The sequence below is a fragment of the Acipenser ruthenus genome, chromosome 35, assembly GCF_902713425.1.
Source record: "Acipenser ruthenus chromosome 35, fAciRut3.2 maternal haplotype, whole genome shotgun sequence".
Classification (NCBI taxonomy): domain Eukaryota; kingdom Metazoa; phylum Chordata; class Actinopteri; order Acipenseriformes; family Acipenseridae; genus Acipenser; species Acipenser ruthenus.
In genome coordinates this window covers 4,727,579-4,746,282 of record NC_081223.1, presented here as the reverse complement: position 1 = coordinate 4,746,282, position 18,704 = coordinate 4,727,579, and the positions used below count along the sequence as shown (strand labels likewise).

General features: G+C 39.6%; 2 long non-coding RNA genes and 9 other non-coding genes across 11 annotated transcripts; 3 read left to right on the top strand and 8 right to left on the bottom strand.

The window, feature by feature from the left end:
* Positions 1-914: 914 nt before the first annotated feature.
* On the bottom strand, positions 915-987 carry trnaf-gaa (transfer RNA phenylalanine (anticodon GAA)). Its single transcript has one exon. It is a non-coding gene; the product is annotated as a tRNA-Phe (tRNA).
* Positions 988-1,228: 241 nt separating this feature from the next.
* trnam-cau (transfer RNA methionine (anticodon CAU)) lies at positions 1,229-1,300 on the bottom strand. The gene has a single exon. It is a non-coding gene; the product is annotated as a tRNA-Met (tRNA).
* Positions 1,301-2,794: 1,494 nt separating this feature from the next.
* trnaf-gaa (transfer RNA phenylalanine (anticodon GAA)) lies at positions 2,795-2,867 on the bottom strand. The gene has a single exon. It is a non-coding gene; the product is annotated as a tRNA-Phe (tRNA).
* Positions 2,868-4,672: 1,805 nt separating this feature from the next.
* trnaf-gaa (transfer RNA phenylalanine (anticodon GAA)) lies at positions 4,673-4,745 on the bottom strand. Its single transcript has one exon. It is a non-coding gene; the product is annotated as a tRNA-Phe (tRNA).
* A 241-nt stretch (positions 4,746-4,986) lies between these two features.
* trnam-cau (transfer RNA methionine (anticodon CAU)) lies at positions 4,987-5,058 on the bottom strand. The gene has a single exon. It is a non-coding gene; the product is annotated as a tRNA-Met (tRNA).
* A 1,494-nt stretch (positions 5,059-6,552) lies between these two features.
* trnaf-gaa (transfer RNA phenylalanine (anticodon GAA)) lies at positions 6,553-6,625 on the bottom strand. The gene has a single exon. It is a non-coding gene; the product is annotated as a tRNA-Phe (tRNA).
* Positions 6,626-6,866: 241 nt separating this feature from the next.
* trnam-cau (transfer RNA methionine (anticodon CAU)) lies at positions 6,867-6,938 on the bottom strand. Its single transcript has one exon. It is a non-coding gene; the product is annotated as a tRNA-Met (tRNA).
* Positions 6,939-8,229: 1,291 nt separating this feature from the next.
* trnan-guu (transfer RNA asparagine (anticodon GUU)) lies at positions 8,230-8,303 on the top strand. Its single transcript has one exon. It is a non-coding gene; the product is annotated as a tRNA-Asn (tRNA).
* A 135-nt stretch (positions 8,304-8,438) lies between these two features.
* trnaf-gaa (transfer RNA phenylalanine (anticodon GAA)) lies at positions 8,439-8,511 on the bottom strand. Its single transcript has one exon. It is a non-coding gene; the product is annotated as a tRNA-Phe (tRNA).
* Positions 8,512-9,961: 1,450 nt separating this feature from the next.
* LOC131705343 (uncharacterized) lies at positions 9,962-15,436 on the top strand. Its single transcript, XR_009310315.1, has 4 exons — positions 9,962-10,735; positions 12,436-12,970; positions 14,271-14,339; positions 14,559-15,436. It is a non-coding gene; the product is annotated as an uncharacterized LOC131705343 (long non-coding RNA).
* Positions 15,437-16,137: 701 nt separating this feature from the next.
* LOC131705345 (uncharacterized) lies at positions 16,138-18,564 on the top strand. The gene is made up of 3 exons (XR_009310317.1): positions 16,138-16,152; positions 16,768-16,821; positions 17,814-18,564. It is a non-coding gene; the product is annotated as an uncharacterized LOC131705345 (long non-coding RNA).
* The last annotated feature ends 140 nt before the right edge of the window (positions 18,565-18,704 follow it).

Genomic DNA, 18,704 nt, shown 5'->3' with positions numbered 1-18,704 from the left:
GCAAGTTTTGGCATTTTTGCACTGTCTGCCTCGTCAAACAAGCTCGAGCCACAGCACACAGCGCTGCTGCATCGGGACACAGATTGTGGATTTATAAGCGACTGAATAAACGAGCTGAGACTACTTTTTGAAGAAATTGAAAGCATACCTCTCGTTGAAATATTTGCTTTTTATTTTATTTATTTATTTTTTGAATTTGCAATTGGCAGACTAGTCAGACAATCTGAATTGCTCGTATCAAGCTGCGATGTAGCCTATGAGAATCACATGCTCAATTCAAGGGGAATTAGCTCAAATGGTAGAGCGCTCGCTTAGCATGCGAGAAGTAGCGGGATCGATGCCCGCATTCTCCAAATAGTTTTAATGTTTCTGCGTATTTAGTCCCAACGCATTATGGAGATAAATACAAAGTGTGCCAATTCTTTGTAACAGAGACGCCCGCCCTACATGTGTATTTTAAAGCACAGTCTCCTAATTTGTAATATTCCCCATACTGAAAAACTGCAGTGCGCCCTCCATCGTATGCCTTCCGAGAAGCACAAAGGGAGATTTTTAAATATTTTTTAGCAATTGAAGAGTTTGTGTTATTTGGGAATAAATATAAATGGCTTGAAGTTTGCTTGCATTGGTTTGTATACATGTAATTGAGATTAGACTTTCGTCCAGTGTTGCTTTCTTCTTAGATGTGGTCTCAGTTTTGGCTGAGCAGGATGGTCTCTGTGGCGCAATCGGTTAGGCTGTTAACCGAAAGGTTGGTGGTTCAAGCCCACCCAGGGACGATGCTTTTTGCATTTCTTAATCACATTAGAAAATGGCACTCTGATACGTTGTTATTTCTTCCAATTACACTGAAGAAAAAAATGTGCTCTGTTTTTTAGTTCAAAATAATACAAAACAAAAAAATTCTTGCTGTTTGCCGAAACCCGGGATCGAACCAGGAACCTTTAGATCTTCAGTCTAACGCTCTCCCAGCTGAGCTATTTCAGCTTGACAAGGCTCGTTTTTCGAGATAACATTCTTTTTTAGAACAGTTATAATATAATTGGGTACATTTCTAAACAATCCGCTAGTAACATATAATCTCAAAGCGCTATAATTTATTTCAGCTCTTATGAAAGACAAGTATCCTTGCGCATTATATGATCCTTGATTGCGAAATGTAATATTAATTAATTGCCTTCAGTTAATATTTTAGAAAAACTACTTTGCTAACAGAAGAAAAACAAGCTAGCAGAGGATGGTTTCGATCCATCGACCTCTGGGTTATGGGCCCAGCACGCTTCCGCTGCGCCACTCTGCTACAGCTGCCTCATCACTGAATTACCAAGCAGCAGAAAAAAAACTGAACATCGTTTTAACCAGTCACACGGCAGTGGCCGGGCCAAACCATGGAAACGTCGCAAATCAGAGATGATCCGTTTTCTTTTCTCCCAAAAAAGGTATGCAAAGTATGCAACTTTGCTGCCCACTTTGATCACAGGCAGTTTTATCCCCCAGTTTCGGCTGCCAATTCCAATATTCTGTCTCTAAAGCATCTTAAATCGTGGAAAGCGCTCTTTGTTTAAAATTACACTGAAGACTTATTTTGTTCGACCAGGCTTACAATTAGATATGTTCTTGTTTTTAAGTAGAGTTTGTGAAGCGCATATGGGGCGCTATAGGATACCGAGACCAATCCCTTCAAAACGTGTTTCATTCTAGAAATGATCCTTGCAAATATAGTCTTAACTTTTATTTGCAGACCGTCGCCCCCAACTGGCAAACTCTACTTCATATGAAACAATGACTGGGCAACAACGAGGTGTTACATTAACAATACAAACTAACTTGAGACAGCCAAGCCGTTAAAGCATACCTTAAGTTTGTCATGTGATACAAAAGCAAGTTTTGGCATTTTTGCACTGTCTGCCTCGTCAAACAAGCTCGAGCCACAGCACACAGCGCTGCTGCATCGGGACACAGATTGTGGATTTATAAGCGACTGAATAAACGAGCTGAGACTACTTTTTGAAGAAATTGAAAGCATACCTCTCGTTGAAATATTTGCTTTTTATTTTATTTATTTATTTTTTGAATTTGCAATTGGCAGACTAGTCAGACAATCTGAATTGCTCGTATCAAGCTGCGATGTAGCCTATGAGAATCACATGCTCAATTCAAGGGGAATTAGCTCAAATGGTAGAGCGCTCGCTTAGCATGCGAGAAGTAGCGGGATCGATGCCCGCATTCTCCAAATAGTTTTAATGTTTCTGCGTATTTAGTCCCAACGCATTATGGAGATAAATACAAAGTGTGCCAATTCTTTGTAACAGAGACGCCCGCCCTACATGTGTATTTTAAAGCACAGTCTCCTAATTTGTAATATTCCCCATACTGAAAAACTGCAGTGCGCCCTCCATCGTATGCCTTCCGAGAAGCACAAAGGGAGATTTTTAAATATTTTTTAGCAATTGAAGAGTTTGTGTTATTTGGGAATAAATATAAATGGCTTGAAGTTTGCTTGCATTGGTTTGTATACATGTAATTGAGATTAGACTTTCGTCCAGTGTTGCTTTCTTCTTAGATGTGGTCTCAGTTTTGGCTGAGCAGGATGGTCTCTGTGGCGCAATCGGTTAGGCTGTTAACCGAAAGGTTGGTGGTTCAAGCCCACCCAGGGACGATGCTTTTTGCATTTCTTAATCACATTAGAAAATGGCACTCTGATACGTTGTTATTTCTTCCAATTACACTGAAGAAAAAAATGTGCTCTGTTTTTTAGTTCAAAATAATACAAAACAAAAAAATTCTTGCTGTTTGCCGAAACCCGGGATCGAACCAGGAACCTTTAGATCTTCAGTCTAACGCTCTCCCAGCTGAGCTATTTCAGCTTGACAAGGCTCGTTTTTCGAGATAACATTCTTTTTTAGAACAGTTATAATATAATTGGGTACATTTCTAAACAATCCGCTAGTAACATATAATCTCAAAGCGCTATAATTTATTTCAGCTCTTATGAAAGACAAGTATCCTTGCGCATTATATGATCCTTGATTGCGAAATGTAATATTAATTAATTGCCTTCAGTTAATATTTTAGAAAAACTACTTTGCTAACAGAAGAAAAACAAGCTAGCAGAGGATGGTTTCGATCCATCGACCTCTGGGTTATGGGCCCAGGACGCTTCCGCTGCGCCACTCTGCTACAGCTGCCTCATCACTGAATTACCAAGCAGCAGAAAAAAACTGAACATCGTTTTAACCAGTCACACGGCAGTGGCCGGGCCAAACCATGGAAACGTCGCAAATCAGAGATGATCCGTTTTCTTTTCTCCCAAAAAAGGTATGCAAGTATGCAACTTTGCTGCCCACTTTGATCACAGGCAGTTTTATCCCCCAGTTTCGGCTGCCAATTCCAATATTCTGTCTCTAAAGCATCTTAAATCGTGGAAAGCGCTCTTTGTTTAAAATTACACTGAAGACTTATTTTGTTCGACCAGGCTTACAATTAGATATGTTCTTGTTTTTAAGTAGAGTTTGTGAAGCGCATATGGGGCGCTATAGGATACCGAGACCAATCCCTTCAAAACGTGTTTCATTCTAGAAATGATCCTTGCAAATATAGTCTTAACTTTTATTTGCAGACCGTCGCCCCCAACTGGCAAACTCTACTTCATATGAAACAATGACTGGGCAACAACGAGGTGTTACATTAACAATACAAACTAACTTGAGACAGCCAAGCCGTTAAAGCATACCTTAAGTTTGTCATGTGATACAAAAGCAAGTTTTGGCATTTTTGCACTGTCTGCCTCGTCAAACAAGCTCGAGCCACAGCACACAGCGCTGCTGCATCGGGACACAGATTGTGGATTTATAAGCGACTGAATAAACGAGCTGAGACTACTTTTTGAAGAAATTGAAAGCATACCTCTCGTTGAAATATTTGCTTTTTATTTTATTTATTTATTTTTTGAATTTGCAATTGGCAGACTAGTCAGACAATCTGAATTGCTCGTATCAAGCTGCGATGTAGCCTATGAGAATCACATGCTCAATTCAAGGGGAATTAGCTCAAATGGTAGAGCGCTCGCTTAGCATGCGAGAAGTAGCGGGATCGATGCCCGCATTCTCCAAATAGTTTTAATGTTTCTGCGTATTTAGTCCCAACGCATTATGGAGATAAATACAAAGTGTGCCAATTCTTTGTAACAGAGACGCCCGCCCTACATGTGTATTTTAAAGCACAGTCTCCTAATTTGTAATATTCCCCATACTGAAAAACTGCAGTGCGCCCTCCATCGTATGCCTTCCGAGAAGCACAAAGGGAGATTTTTAAATATTTTTTAGCAATTGAAGAGTTTGTGTTATTTGGGAATAAATATAAATGGCTTGAAGTTTGCTTGCATTGGTTTGTATACATGTAATTGAGATTAGACTTTCGTCCAGTGTTGCTTTCTTCTTAGATGTGGTCTCAGTTTTGGCTGAGCAGGATGGTCTCTGTGGCGCAATCGGTTAGGCTGTTAACCGAAAGGTTGGTGGTTCAAGCCCACCCAGGGACGATGCTTTTTGCATTTCTTAATCACATTAGAAAATGGCACTCTGATACGTTGTTATTTCTTCCAATTACACTGAAGAAAAAAATGTGCTCTGTTTTTTAGTTCAAAATAATACAAAACAAAAAAATTCTTGCTGTTTGCCGAAACCCGGGATCGAACCAGGAACCTTTAGATCTTCAGTCTAACGCTCTCCCAGCTGAGCTATTTCAGCTTGACAAGGCTCGTTTTTCGAGATAACATTCTTTTTTAGAACAGTTATAATATAATTGGGTACATTTCTAAACAATCCGCTAGTAACATATAATCTCAAAGCGCTATAATTTATTTCAGCTCTTATGAAAGACAAGTATCCTTGCGCATTATATGATCCTTGATTGCGAAATGTAATATTAATTAATTGCCTTCAGTTAATATTTTAGAAAAACTACTTTGCTAACAGAAGAAAAACAAGCTAGCAGAGGATGGTTTCGATCCATCGACCTCTGGGTTATGGGCCCAGCACGCTTCCGCTGCGCCACTCTGCTACAGCTGCCTCATCACTGAATTACCAAGCAGCAGAAAAAAAACTGAACATCGTTTTAACCAGTCACACGGCAGTGGCCGGGCCAAACCATGGAAACGTCGCAAATCAGAGATGATCCGTTTTCTTTTCTCCCAAAAAAGGTATGCAAAGTATGCAACTTTGCTGCCCACTTTGATCACAGGCAGTTTTATCCCCCAGTTTCGGCTGCCAATTCCAATATTCTGTCTCTAAAGCATCTTAAATCGTGGAAAGCGCTCTTTGTTTAAAATTACACTGAAGACTTATTTTGTTCGACCAGGCTTACAATTAGATATGTTCTTGTTTTTAAGTAGAGTTTGTGAAGCGCATATGGGGCGCTATAGGATACCGAGACCAATCCCTTCAAAACGTGTTTCATTCTAGAAATGATCCTTGCAAATATAGTCTTAACTTTTATTTGCAGACCGTCGCCCCCAACTGGCAAACTCTACTTCATATGAAACAATGACTGGGCAACAACGAGGTGTTACATTAACAATACAAACTAACTTGAGACAGCCAAGCCGTTAAAGCATACCTTAAGTTTGTCATGTGATACAAAAGCAAGTTTTGGCATTTTTGCACTGTCTGCCTCGTCAAACAAGCTCGAGCCACAGCACACAGCGCTGCTGCATCGGGACACAGATTGTGGATTTATAAGCGACTGAATAAACGAGCTGAGACTACTTTTTGAAGAAATTGAAAGCATACCTCTCGTTGAAATATTTGCTTTTTATTTTATTTATTTATTTTTTGAATTTGCAATTGGCAGACTAGTCAGACAATCTGAATTGCTCGTATCAAGCTGCGATGTAGCCTATGAGAATCACATGCTCAATTCAAGGGGAATTAGCTCAAATGGTAGAGCGCTCGCTTAGCATGCGAGAAGTAGCGGGATCGATGCCCGCATTCTCCAAATAGTTTTAATGTTTCTGCGTATTTAGTCCCAACGCATTATGGAGATAAATACAAAGTGTGCCAATTCTTTGTAACAGAGACGCCCGCCCTACATGTGTATTTTAAAGCACAGTCTCCTAATTTGTAATATTCCCCATACTGAAAAACTGCAGTGCGCCCTCCATCGTATGCCTTCCGAGAAGCACAAAGGGAGATTTTTAAATATTTTTTAGCAATTGAAGAGTTTGTGTTATTTGGGAATAAATATAAATGGCTTGAAGTTTGCTTGCATTGGTTTGTATACATGTAATTGAGATTAGACTTTCGTCCAGTGTTGCTTTCTTCTTAGATGTGGTCTCAGTTTTGGCTGAGCAGGATGGTCTCTGTGGCGCAATCGGTTAGGCTGTTAACCGAAAGGTTGGTGGTTCAAGCCCACCCAGGGACGATGCTTTTTGCATTTCTTAATCACATTAGAAAATGGCACTCTGATACGTTGTTATTTCTTCCAATTACACTGAAGAAAAAAATGTGCTCTGTTTTTTAGTTCAAAATAATACAAAACAAAAAAATTCTTGCTGTTTGCCGAAACCCGGGATCGAACCAGGAACCTTTAGATCTTCAGTCTAACGCTCTCCCAGCTGAGCTATTTCAGCTTGACAAGGCTCGTTTTTCGAGATAACATTCTTTTTTAGAACAGTTATAATATAATTGGGTACATTTCTAAACAATCCGCTAGTAACATATAATCTCAAAGCGCTATAATTTATTTCAGCTCTTATGAAAGACAAGTATCCTTGCGCATTATATGATCCTTGATTGCGAAATGTAATATTAATTAATTGCCTTCAGTTAATATTTTAGAAAAACTACTTTGCTAACAGAAGAAAAACAAGCTAGCAGAGGATGGTTTCGATCCATCGACCTCTGGGTTATGGGCCCAGCACGCTTCCGCTGCGCCACTCTGCTACAGCTGCCTCATCACTGAATTACCAAGCAGCAGAAAAAAACTGAACATCGTTTTAACCAGTCACACGGCAGTGGCCGGGCCAAACCATGGAAACGTCGCAAATCAGAGATGATCCGTTTTCTTTTCTCCCAAAAAAGGTATGCAAGTATGCAACTTTGCTGCCCACTTTGATCACAGGCAGTTTTATCCCCCAGTTTCGGCTGCCAATTCCAATATTCTGTCTCTAAAGCATCTTAAATCGTGGAAAGCGCTCTTTGTTTAAAATTACACTGAAGACTTATTTTGTTCGACCAGGCTTACAATTAGATATGTTCTTGTTTTTAAGTAGAGTTTGTGAAGCGCATATGGGGCGCTATAGGATACCGAGACCAATCCCTTCAAAACGTGTTTCATTCTAGAAATGATCCTTGCAAATATAGTCTTAACTTTTATTTGCAGACCGTCGCCCCCAACTGGCAAACTCTACTTCATATGAAACAATGACTGGGCAACAACGAGGTGTTACATTAACAATACAAACTAACTTGAGACAGCCAAGCCGTTAAAGCATACCTTAAGTTTGTCATGTGATACAAAAGCAAGTTTTGGCATTTTTGCACTGTCTGCCTCGTCAAACAAGCTCGAGCCACAGCACACAGCGCTGCTGCATCGGGACACAGATTGTGGATTTATAAGCGACTGAATAAACGAGCTGAGACTACTTTTTGAAGAAATTGAAAGCATACCTCTCGTTGAAATATTTGCTTTTTATTTTATTTATTTATTTTTTGAATTTGCAATTGGCAGACTAGTCAGACAATCTGAATTGCTCGTATCAAGCTGCGATGTAGCCTATGAGAATCACATGCTCAATTCAAGGGGAATTAGCTCAAATGGTAGAGCGCTCGCTTAGCATGCGAGAAGTAGCGGGATCGATGCCCGCATTCTCCAAATAGTTTTAATGTTTCTGCGTATTTAGTCCCAACGCATTATGGAGATAAATACAAAGTGTGCCAATTCTTTGTAACAGAGACGCCCGCCCTACATGTGTATTTTAAAGCACAGTCTCCTAATTTGTAATATTCCCCATACTGAAAAACTGCAGTGCGCCCTCCATCGTATGCCTTCCGAGAAGCACAAAGGGAGATTTTTAAATATTTTTTAGCAATTGAAGAGTTTGTGTTATTTGGGAATAAATATAAATGGCTTGAAGTTTGCTTGCATTGGTTTGTATACATGTAATTGAGATTAGACTTTCGTCCAGTGTTGCTTTCTTCTTAGATGTGGTCTCAGTTTTGGCTGAGCAGGATGGTCTCTGTGGCGCAATCGGTTAGCGCGTTCGGCTGTTAACCGAAAGGTTGGTGGTTCAAGCCCACCCAGGGACGATGCTTTTTGCATTTCTTAATCACATTAGAAAATGGCACTCTGATACGTTGTTATTTCTTCCAATTACACTGAAGAAAAAAATGTGCTCTGTTTTTTAGTTCAAAATAATACAAAACAAAAAAATTCTTGCTGTTTGCCGAAACCCGGGATCGAACCAGGAACCTTTAGATCTTCAGTCTAACGCTCTCCCAGCTGAGCTATTTCAGCTTGACAAGGCTCATTTTTCGAGATAACATTCTTTTTTAGAACAGTTATAATATAATTGGGTACATTTCTAAACAATCCGCTAGTAACATATAATCTCAAAGCGCTATAATTTATTTCAGCTCTTATGATGGACAAGTACCCTTGCGCATTATATGATCGTTGATTGCGAAATGTAATATTAATTAATTGCCTTCAGTTAATATTTTAGAAAAACTACTTTGCTAATAGAAGAAAAACAAGCTAGCAAAGGATGGTTTCGATCCATCGACCTCTGGGTTATGGGCCCAGCACGCTTCCGCTGCGCCACTCTGCTACAACTGCCTCATGACTGAATTACCAAGCAACAGAAAAAAACTGAACTCATCGTTTTAACCAGTCACACGGCAGTGGCCGGGCCGAACCATGGAAACGTTGCAAATCAGAGATGATCCGTTTTCTTTTCTACCAAATACAGTATGCAAAGTATGCAACTTTTCTGCCCACTTTGATCACAGGCAGTTTTATCCCCCAGTTTCGGCTGCCAATTCCAATATTCAGTCTCTCTAAAGCATCTTAAATCGTGGAAAGCGCTCTTTGTTTAAAATTACACTGAAGACTTATTTTGTTCGACCAGCCTTACAATTAGATATTTTGTTGTTTTTAAGTAGATTTTGTGAAGCGCATATCGGGCGCTATAGAAAATATATATGATTAATAGATAGATTGGTTAATTGAATGTTAGCCTGCGTTCGGTCTGGCAGGTTTAATTTTTCAAAAGACAACGCCGAAGGGTCTGATAAATGACACTGTAATTATTTGAGATGATGCATGTAGACAATAATGTAAAAATGGTTGTTTTCGAATTTGTATCATTTAATTTCATTTTTCTTTTTAAATGTAGAGCTGTTTTATAGTTATTAATGTATTATTATTAGGCTTGTAGTATTAATATTATTCATAATGTTCATTATTAACGTCGGTATTGTCGGTATTAAACACAGCCAGATATGAGGTTCAGTCCAAACAGAGCGCCGAACTCAGCGAGGTCCAGCAGGGGACAGTAACTTCACACGGGGCCATTTCATCAACCATCAGCTTAGAAACACAAACAAGCAAATCATTATTATTCTCCATTTTTAAAAGTCGCTCAGCGCTCTCCTGTAGCAGAGCGTTAAGTCATTTAAATTCAGCTCCGTGTGCTTTCTGAGCGGCTCACTTACTTAACGCGCCTGAATGCATCGCATTGAACACAGCGCTGAAAGAGCCAACATGGCGAACTCTGGCATCCAGTTTCATAACCGCCTCCGACAGGGAGGCCTGCCAATCAGGCTCACATGCTGGGGATAGAGTGTTTCTACAGCCAATCAGGCTCACATGCTGGGGATAGAGTGCTTCTACAGCCAATAATACGCGATGGTTCCAACCAGACCCGCCTTCTGCTGGTGACGCTTTCATTTCAGTACAGGAAATAGAGAGGTTTGTTTTGTTCATGTGTGGAGAGGAGGCTGCAGTCAGTGATGATTTTACAACACGCTGTCTCCTGCTGTTTAAAGTATTTAGGCTGGGATGAAATGTTTTCTAATAATTAGTGATTTTTGTGTTTGTTTATTACCTGCACGGAGTTCCGTGAAAAGGAAAGCATCCCTTTTCTGTGTTGAATTTCACACACAGAGCGGAGCGCGTCAGTCGCAGCTACAGACAAGTCGAGCTTTTCAATGAGATGATTTACTGAGAAACAAACGCGTTGAAGCTCCAGCAGAGCTCTGCGCGATTCTGAAAGACCAAAGTAAAGTTACTCCTTGCAAAGCATGTTGTTTGTGTTCTTTCTTTATCACACCAGAAGAAGTGATGAATATATTTGAATGGGAAGGCTACAGTAAAAAATAAATATTACTAAATACAAACCGCAGCCGGTGTTTCTGTTTGAAAAGAGGATTCCGCTAGACCAGTGTGAAACTCAAACCAGTGAAGATGGACGCGTCAGCGTGTCCGTGTCGCTCTTTCAAGACGAGCTCGCCTCTACCATCGAGCACGCAGTGAAAGCGGCTCTACACACCGTCTTGTGCGCGATTACTAAAGCTGTCGTCAGCAAATTCACTGAATTCAGAGTGGAAATGTAACAAAAAGGAGAAAGAGAATGAAAGTCTGAAGCTGAGATTGGAAATATCAGAGAACGAGCTGAAAGCTGTGCGAGCGTGTATAAACGCTGCAGATGCAGACATTAAACAGCCTTTAATATTTCAAGGTAAGATTGATTTTATTGTGTGGTATTGCTTGGTCAATCCAGCACCTTAAACTACCTTCTGTTGGAAAGATCTTGGTTAGAATTTCTCTTCGGACACGTTTTAAAGTGTTTGATTATTATAAGCGTTGTTAATAACACAGTTCTGTCCTAATATTGGCTAGAAGGAGTCTAATCAAGACATTGTATTATTTTATATATTTAAATAGGTAGTCTAGAAATTAATAAAGTACTAGATTGGTAAATCTTAGCCAGTCTAATTTAAGAGCCTTCAATGGTATCCTTCTGGTAAAGTGATGTCTTGTATAGAGTCCCACTGAGACAGTCACAGACCATATTGCAGAGGGTTAGAATAATGATTTGTGATTTAATATCAACATACAGGCAGCAGCACATGGGGTTTCAGTGTTTGATTGAACTGTTTGACTGCGAATCTATTTTTAGATAAATGGTTTCATTGTATTCCGCTCCAGTGCTGTTGAGTTTGTCTTTGGTACAGTCGCGGCTCATTCGCTGCTCGTTCTTGTGCTTTAGTCCTGTTTCCTTCTTGTTCCACACACACACATTTACACGATCTTTCCAGACCTCACTGTGTGAATAAAGGGGGCAGCAGCAGCACCCTGCCTGCACCAATCCGCTGTAAGATTTTGGACCCGAGTGGTTCCACAAGTTCAATTAAGGGTTGAAGTTGGAGGAAGTAAATACAACACAGTAAGGTGTCAACTGAATTGTATCATTTTATTGAGTCTCTAGATTGAGTCTCTAAATAAAGTACTTTGTTCAGCTGATGGTAAGCAGAATTAGGAAACGATCGCTCATATTGCTTATAAACATTTACTAATCCAGGTTATTATTTAAGAGCAGAGATGAGTTTGCACAGGATACATACAATAGGGAGAGCCACACCATTACAAATGTATTTTAATACTACAAGGGATGTTATTGGATTTATATCTACAGGTCATGTGATGTTGCTCAAGTAAGCTTCCAATGTTCTGCCTAATGATTATTACACAGGTGGAGTTTGTACAAAAAACATATTGCGGCACTTGAAAAAGTTTGAGTTGTGTAAATCACGTGTTTAAGTGAAACTGCTTTGAGAATAAGCAGGTTATCCTGCTGCAGTCGCTTGTCTGCTCATTGTATTTGACACATTGAAACTTGTATTCTGTGTTGACCGTTTCCTTCAAAACCGTTCTCACAATACAGGATCAGGTAACAAAAAGACATTCCTCAGACACTTTGCTAAGACTGCAAGTCTCCAGGCTTGGTTTCTAAGCATGTTTGCAGTAGAGAAATGGATGTTTGCATTAGAACAATGCAAAGGCAGAACGGCAGTCATGATGGTGATTGACAGGGAGGTAGAAGTGGATGCAATGCTCCAGTGTGAGGCTACAGGAGGTGAGAAAGACCAGCAGCACTGAGTCTTGTACAGGACGTAGAATAAAAAGATGTTCATATGAAAATGCCTTTTCCTTCACTTTGTTCATAGGAACACAAACACAGCGTTAACCGATAATTGCAATGTAGAATAACAGGAATGGTATCAATGCCATCATGTACCTAAACCACCAAACTATTATACCGGCTCACCCCTATATGAAATAACTGAGGAACAGTAACTTTAAATCCCTGATCAAAGCAACTAACAAACCTAGCTGGTAAGTAAGAGATCTAATTGTATACAGTTTTGTTTCCCACAGATCCCAAAGAGAGCCACGCTATCCCTGAATCTGAAGCACAGGAAGGGCCAAAGATAGAAGCAGGAGTGGTGTGCAAGTCTAATGCAGGTTACAAAGCTGGCATGTGTTAAAGATGAAGAGGTCCCTCAACAGGAATGTGTTCCTATTAAAGAGGAATTCATAGAGCAGGAATGTGTCCCCATCGCAGAGGAACTTCCTCATGAAAATCATGTCTGTACACTTGAGGAGAACAAGAAGCTGGGATCCAACCTGTGTGGTGACTCTCCATCTGAATGTGAACTGGGATTTAGAGGTAATCCTACAAAACAAGCAGCATTGAGCTGCCTGTTCATCCTGCAGAACCTGGTACTGAACACCAGCAGTGTGCTTGAGATTCATATTTTAACCAAGGGGAGCTGCCCAACCATTATGTCAACAAGGACATCACTGTGCTTGCTCCTGAGGCACCTGCTAGATGTGCTGCCGCTGCCACGTCTCTTGAGAATGCTGTGAGATCAGCGGTGTCCAATCACGCTCCTGGAGGCCATTCCGCTGGGTAAGGAATGAAAGAATGAAAGAAAGAAAGAAAGAAAGAAAGAGCAAAAGAGAGAGAAAGAAAGAAAGAAAGAGAGAGAAAAAAAGAAAGAAAGAAAGAAAGAGCAAAAGAGAAAAAGAAAGAGAGAAAGAAAGAAAGAAAGAAAGAGAAAGAAAGAGAAAAAAAGAAAGAAAGAAAGAGAGAAAGAAAGAAAGAAAGAGCAAAAGAGAGAGAGAGAAAGAAAGAGAGAGAAAGAAAGAAAGAAAGAAAGAGAGAAAGAAAGAGAGAAAGAAAGAAAGAGAGAAAAAAAGAAAGAAAGAGAGAAAGAAAGAAAGAAAGAGAAAGAAAGAAAGAAAGAAAGAAAGAGAAAGAAAGAAAGAAAGAAAGAGAAAGAAAGAGAGAAAGAAAGAAAGAGCAAAAGAGAGAGAAAGAAAGAAACAAACAAAGAAAGAAAGAGAGAAAGAAAGAAAGAGAGAAAGAAAGAGAGAAAGAAAGAAAGAGAGAAAAAAGAAAGAAAGAAAGAGAGAGAAAGAAAGAGCAAAAGAGAGAGAAAGAGAGAAAGAAACAAACAAAGAAAGAAAGAAAGAGAGAGAAAGAAAGAAAGAAAGAAAGAAAGAAAGAAAGAAAGAACAAAAGAGAAAGAAAGAAAGAGAGAGAAAGAAAAAAAGAGAGAAAGAAACAAACAAAGAAAGAAAGAGAGAAAGAGAAAAAAATAAAGAGAGAAAGAAAGAGAGAAAAAAGAGAGAAAGAAAGAGAGAGAAAGAAAGAGCAAAAGAGAGAGAAAGAGAGAAAGAAACAAACAAAGAAAGAAAGAAAGAGAGAGAAAGAAAGAAAGAAAGAAAGAAAGAAAGAAAGAAAGAAAGAACAAAAGAGAAAGAAAGAAAGAGAGAGAAAGAAAAAAAGAGAGAAAGAAACAAACAAAGAAAGAAAGAGAGAAAGAGAAAAAAATAAAGAGAGAAAGAAAGAGAGAAAGAAAGAGAGAAAGAAACAAAGAAAGAAAGAAAGAAAGAAAGAAAGAAAGAAAGAAAGAAAGAAAGAAAGTTTCTTATTTGCAGGATTTAAGTTAAGCAATGACAAAAAAGCACAGTCCTGCACAGACCACACAATTTGTTTAGAAACTCAACCTGACTAATCATCGCTAATCATGCATAACATCAAGGGCTACTGTATATCCAGAAATCTCCTGGTTAAACCTCACAGCTCTGCATTGCAATGTAATGGGGAACTCTCTGCCTCCCTGTGTTGAGTGTCCTATGAAGCTGTGCACTGCAGTCGAGGGAATCCTTCATTGCTTCATGAAGCTCTCTTCTCCCTGTTCCAGAGGCAGAGGATTCAGGCGACAGTGATGCTGAGCTGGACAGTGATGGACTCAAAGGAGAGCGGGAGTTGGGTGAGTCCTTTGAAAAGCACGTCTGGGTAGTGTGTGGGTACAACGTTAAACCTTCAAGAGGAACACATTGTGAATTACAGATGATAGACTTAAGGCCAAACCCCAGTGAATCTGAGCACATTTAGCTGCTGTTTCTCTACTGGCACTAACACAAAGTGCCCAGATCTGTTTCCTAATGTACTTCTAACTGTATAAACCTATTTCTGTTTTACCTGATAGGAGACAATATGATGGAGAAAAGAGCTGACAGTGAGTACAGATGGCCTATAGCTTCTTCTGTTGAGTGTGTTTCTGCCTGCCTGTCTGTCTGTCTGTCTGTCTGTCTGCCCGTCTGTCTGTTACACTGAAGCAGAAGAGGAAAACACAAAGCTTGAGGGATATACACTTTGAAAATATTTCACCTGTTTGCATTTAACATGTGCATTTAAATGTGTTGATGCAGCACCTTTAATAAGACGTATTGTATTAATTGATCACCTTAAATGTCAGTAAGAAGGATCACCCAACTGAGATATAATAACTTGACTAAAAGGTTGTCCTGTTCCCTTACCTTTTTATCAATCAATGTTTATTTTATATAGCGCCTTTCATAGTTGACCACAGTTGTTTTGTGCGATTGTTCTGTGTGATTCTTTTCATATGTAATGCAGACTGAAATATCTTTCTGTTAGTAAGTGCCATCACCATCTAGTGCATAGCAGTGAATTGAAAGCAGAAGGAAGCGTGATCCAGTCACTGGCTCTTCTATAAAGACACTTTGACTGATCCAGCCTACATTATGTACATATATCTAAGACAGGCAACTAGAACTGAAGAGCAGCTCCTGAACTCAGGTGAAAACATTGTAACACACACTCTAACAAAATAAAATCTGAAGCTCCTTACTGTTCAGCAATATTCTTTAATGTACATTGAAATCCTAATCCAAATTTGGAGAGTTCCTCAACATGGTCTGTGTTTAAATAGAAGGGATGCAACCTACTGTTTGTTTAATGATCTTCACATGCTTTCTGTCTCCTGAAGTGGATTCTGAAGTGGTCCTGACACAGTCCATGGTAGTGAAGAAGGATGCCCTGTCCAAAAGATACTACAGAAGTAAGTGTGTGTCTCTCTGGAGCTGGCTCCTGGTTTGGGTGAACTGCATGGATTGTAGACTGAAGGTCAATTGATTGAAGACATTCCAGTAAATGGAACTCAAACATGAATATAAAGTGAACTATTAAATCCAATAACCACTGTTTCTGTTTTTCTTTTTCTTTGGAACAGCTTACTGTTGTAAGTATTTTATTTTATTATGGTACATTAATATGTAGAAATGAATTGTATATATATTTTTAAATTGTATTTAATGGTGTATGTTTATTTCATTTCCAGATTATAGCATCTGATATTTTAATAAAAATGTGACTGTACACTACAATACAATACACATGTACTGTGCGCGTCACAAGAAATGAATACATGTTAACAATGGGGCCTCCTACAGCTGATGTTGAGAATATGGAATGGGGTATTATTGTATAATAGTATGAATTAGCTGCTCTTAATATGAAATGCCATCTTTATTTAATACATACTCACATAGTGAGGTGTTCTGTATACTCTGGGAGGGGATATAAAGAAGGAGCCCTGTCTTTGGATTTTGCCAATAATAGAAATGTACAAATAGAGAGACACTCCTTTGAAATATATAGCTCTCTAATACGCTACTGAGGCCCCATTCTTGTATAAAGCAGCCACTGCAGTGACTTCAAATGGACTGAACTCAATATATCACTTGTATCTTTCACAGTAAGGTACAGATGCTACTATGGTAAGTAAATGGATTCTACTTTATTTTATGCAGCAATCAGTGGGTTTTATTTATTATTTTCAATCAGGGCATGAATTGTTTATCAGTGTAGCTTTGCTGAGAGGCTTCAGTGACACAGTGACTAGAGTGCAGAGCTGCAGTGTGGAAGGTAGTGGGTTTGAGCAGTATAGTGGTTAGTGCTGGGCTGTAGTATAGGAGTTAGTGGGTTTGATAGCTCAGTGTTTAGAGAAAGTGTTGCCTTGCACAGTGGAAGGCAATGTGCATGCTTGTGGATCTGAGTATTACTTTTTTATTCATTAGTCTTTTAGCAGTTGCTTTTCTCCAAAGTGCCTTCGAGACTAGGGGGTGTACTATGCATCAACAACTGCTGCTGCAGTCACTTACAATAGGACTCCAGTTTTACGTTTTGACTTGCTCAGGGTCACACACAGTGAGTGAGTGGCTGAGCCGGGATGTGAACCTCCTGGTATCAAGCCCTTTTCTTTAACCACTGGGCTACTGTCCCTGAGTAGCTCAGGGGGTTGAGTTCTGGGCTACAGTGTGGAAGGCAGTGGGTTTAAGAAGCTCTGTGTTAAAAATAGACTGTTCCTAATTATCTTTTCTTTTTTTGTGTAGCTCATCACTATCACTACTATTTCTACTACCATCATGGGTACCGCTGCACTCGCTGTGAGTATGCCTTATTATTTCTGTATACATTGGTTGAGGGATATATTAGAACAATTTGAAATAGAACACCAAGTGTCATTCCATATCAGTTTAGAACATGAGGTCGACCAGGTCAAATATGGATGGAACTCCAAGAGAGACACAGAATTGTTGGAATAAGTTTTATAACAGATGCCATCCATCATAATCCTTCAACTGGAAATATCAAGATGAGTTTATGATTCATCTTTCTACTGCATTGTCTCCAACTATTGATCGATTGAGGTCATTCGTAACTTATTGGAAAGAGGAAAGTCTAACCTGTCTCCTGCAATCCTAAAATGTATACTTAAACTTATTACATGTGTGTGATCTCATGCCGGAGTAACCAACTCCACAAATAATCCCAGGAGATCTGATGAATGGGATTGCTGCTGTTTTATGGTGTGTGTACAGTAGTTCTCTGTGGGAGGTCATTATGTCAGGGTTGGCTTTGAGTTGAGAAGAAGGGTCCACTGACCTCAATCTCATGTGGAACTTTTGTCATTTCAGTGAAACAAAATATAAAAGCAGGGGACAAAACAGAGGAGCTTTGATCTAGGATTGCTCTGAATAAAACCTCAGAAGCATGTTTGGCATTTGAACTAGTATAGAGGGTTTCCGTGTTTTTTATTGATAGGATTGTATTGAGAGGTTGTGGTGGCTCCACAGTTTAGCAGTTGATTCCATACCCTTTGGGATTGTGAAATTGCATGCTAAATTACACAAAGCTTTTTTTTTCAAATTTGTAATTCAAAGGAGTGCAATACAAAGAGTGTGGAGGATGCTATCTACACATGGGAGGGAGTTCAATTCTGCAGCTCAGTGTGACACTGATTGTCTATATTATTAGACAATGCTGACCATTACCACCCCACAATCTCATTACCTAGCTGTGCAATGCTCTGTAGGGTATGGATCAGAACAATAGCTTTTCTGCCCAGGTTGCTGATAATGTCTTCAATTGGTTTTAGACTGGCTTACCTACCGCTGCAGGCGATGCCAGCACTACTGAGCTGCAGCAGCGCCCAGTGATCACAGTGCTGGAGTTTACCTGACAGCAGACCTGCAAGCAAAGCTTAAACACACCAGCAACCTTCTTTTATAGCATCGCTGTAACCTTTCTGTTCTGGTACCTCTCCCCACACACAGCTACAGACCCATACTTATTTCTATCAGGCCATTCACAGCTTGTTTAAAACAGCTGCTCCCTGTTGTGCATTTGGTCAATCTCTTCAAGGATATATAATAGAGACAACATTGTTTTTCTATTGGGTGATTCCCTGCCTCTCATGAAGCAGGTCTTTACATTGTATGGAAAGGTGTCCTTATTTAACGTGTAGTCTCAGATTCTCAGTGAGATCACATGCTCACACATGTTTGAATAGAAATACAACTCCACATGGGCACATATACAAAGAGTTACTTGGAGAGCGTGCTTGATTGATTTGCCTCAGCTCATAATCACTGCACCGAGTCAGGTTTGACCAGTAGACTCCTTTCTTCTCCCAGCTCCTCACAGCCACACTGTGATGTCACAAGTGACCCGTGACAGGCCTTGTTCACAGACTGACAAAAACATTGTGTTTATATAGAGATTTTCTTCATCTCTCAATTATTTTAAAATCTCTTTATTTGCATTCATGACAACAAATGCTCCAACTGTTGACCAGTATAAATGCTGTCCTGCCAAAACAACACGATCTGCTGTTACATGAAACTGGGTAAAAGCCTGTCTCTTTCTGTAAAGCTTTTTAAGCAATAAAACTATTAGCATCAATGTCTCGTTTTGGACTGGTTTATTTCACATGACATGTATTCTTGTCAAACTGCCACCACTGAAATCATTCAAAAAGCACTCTTTA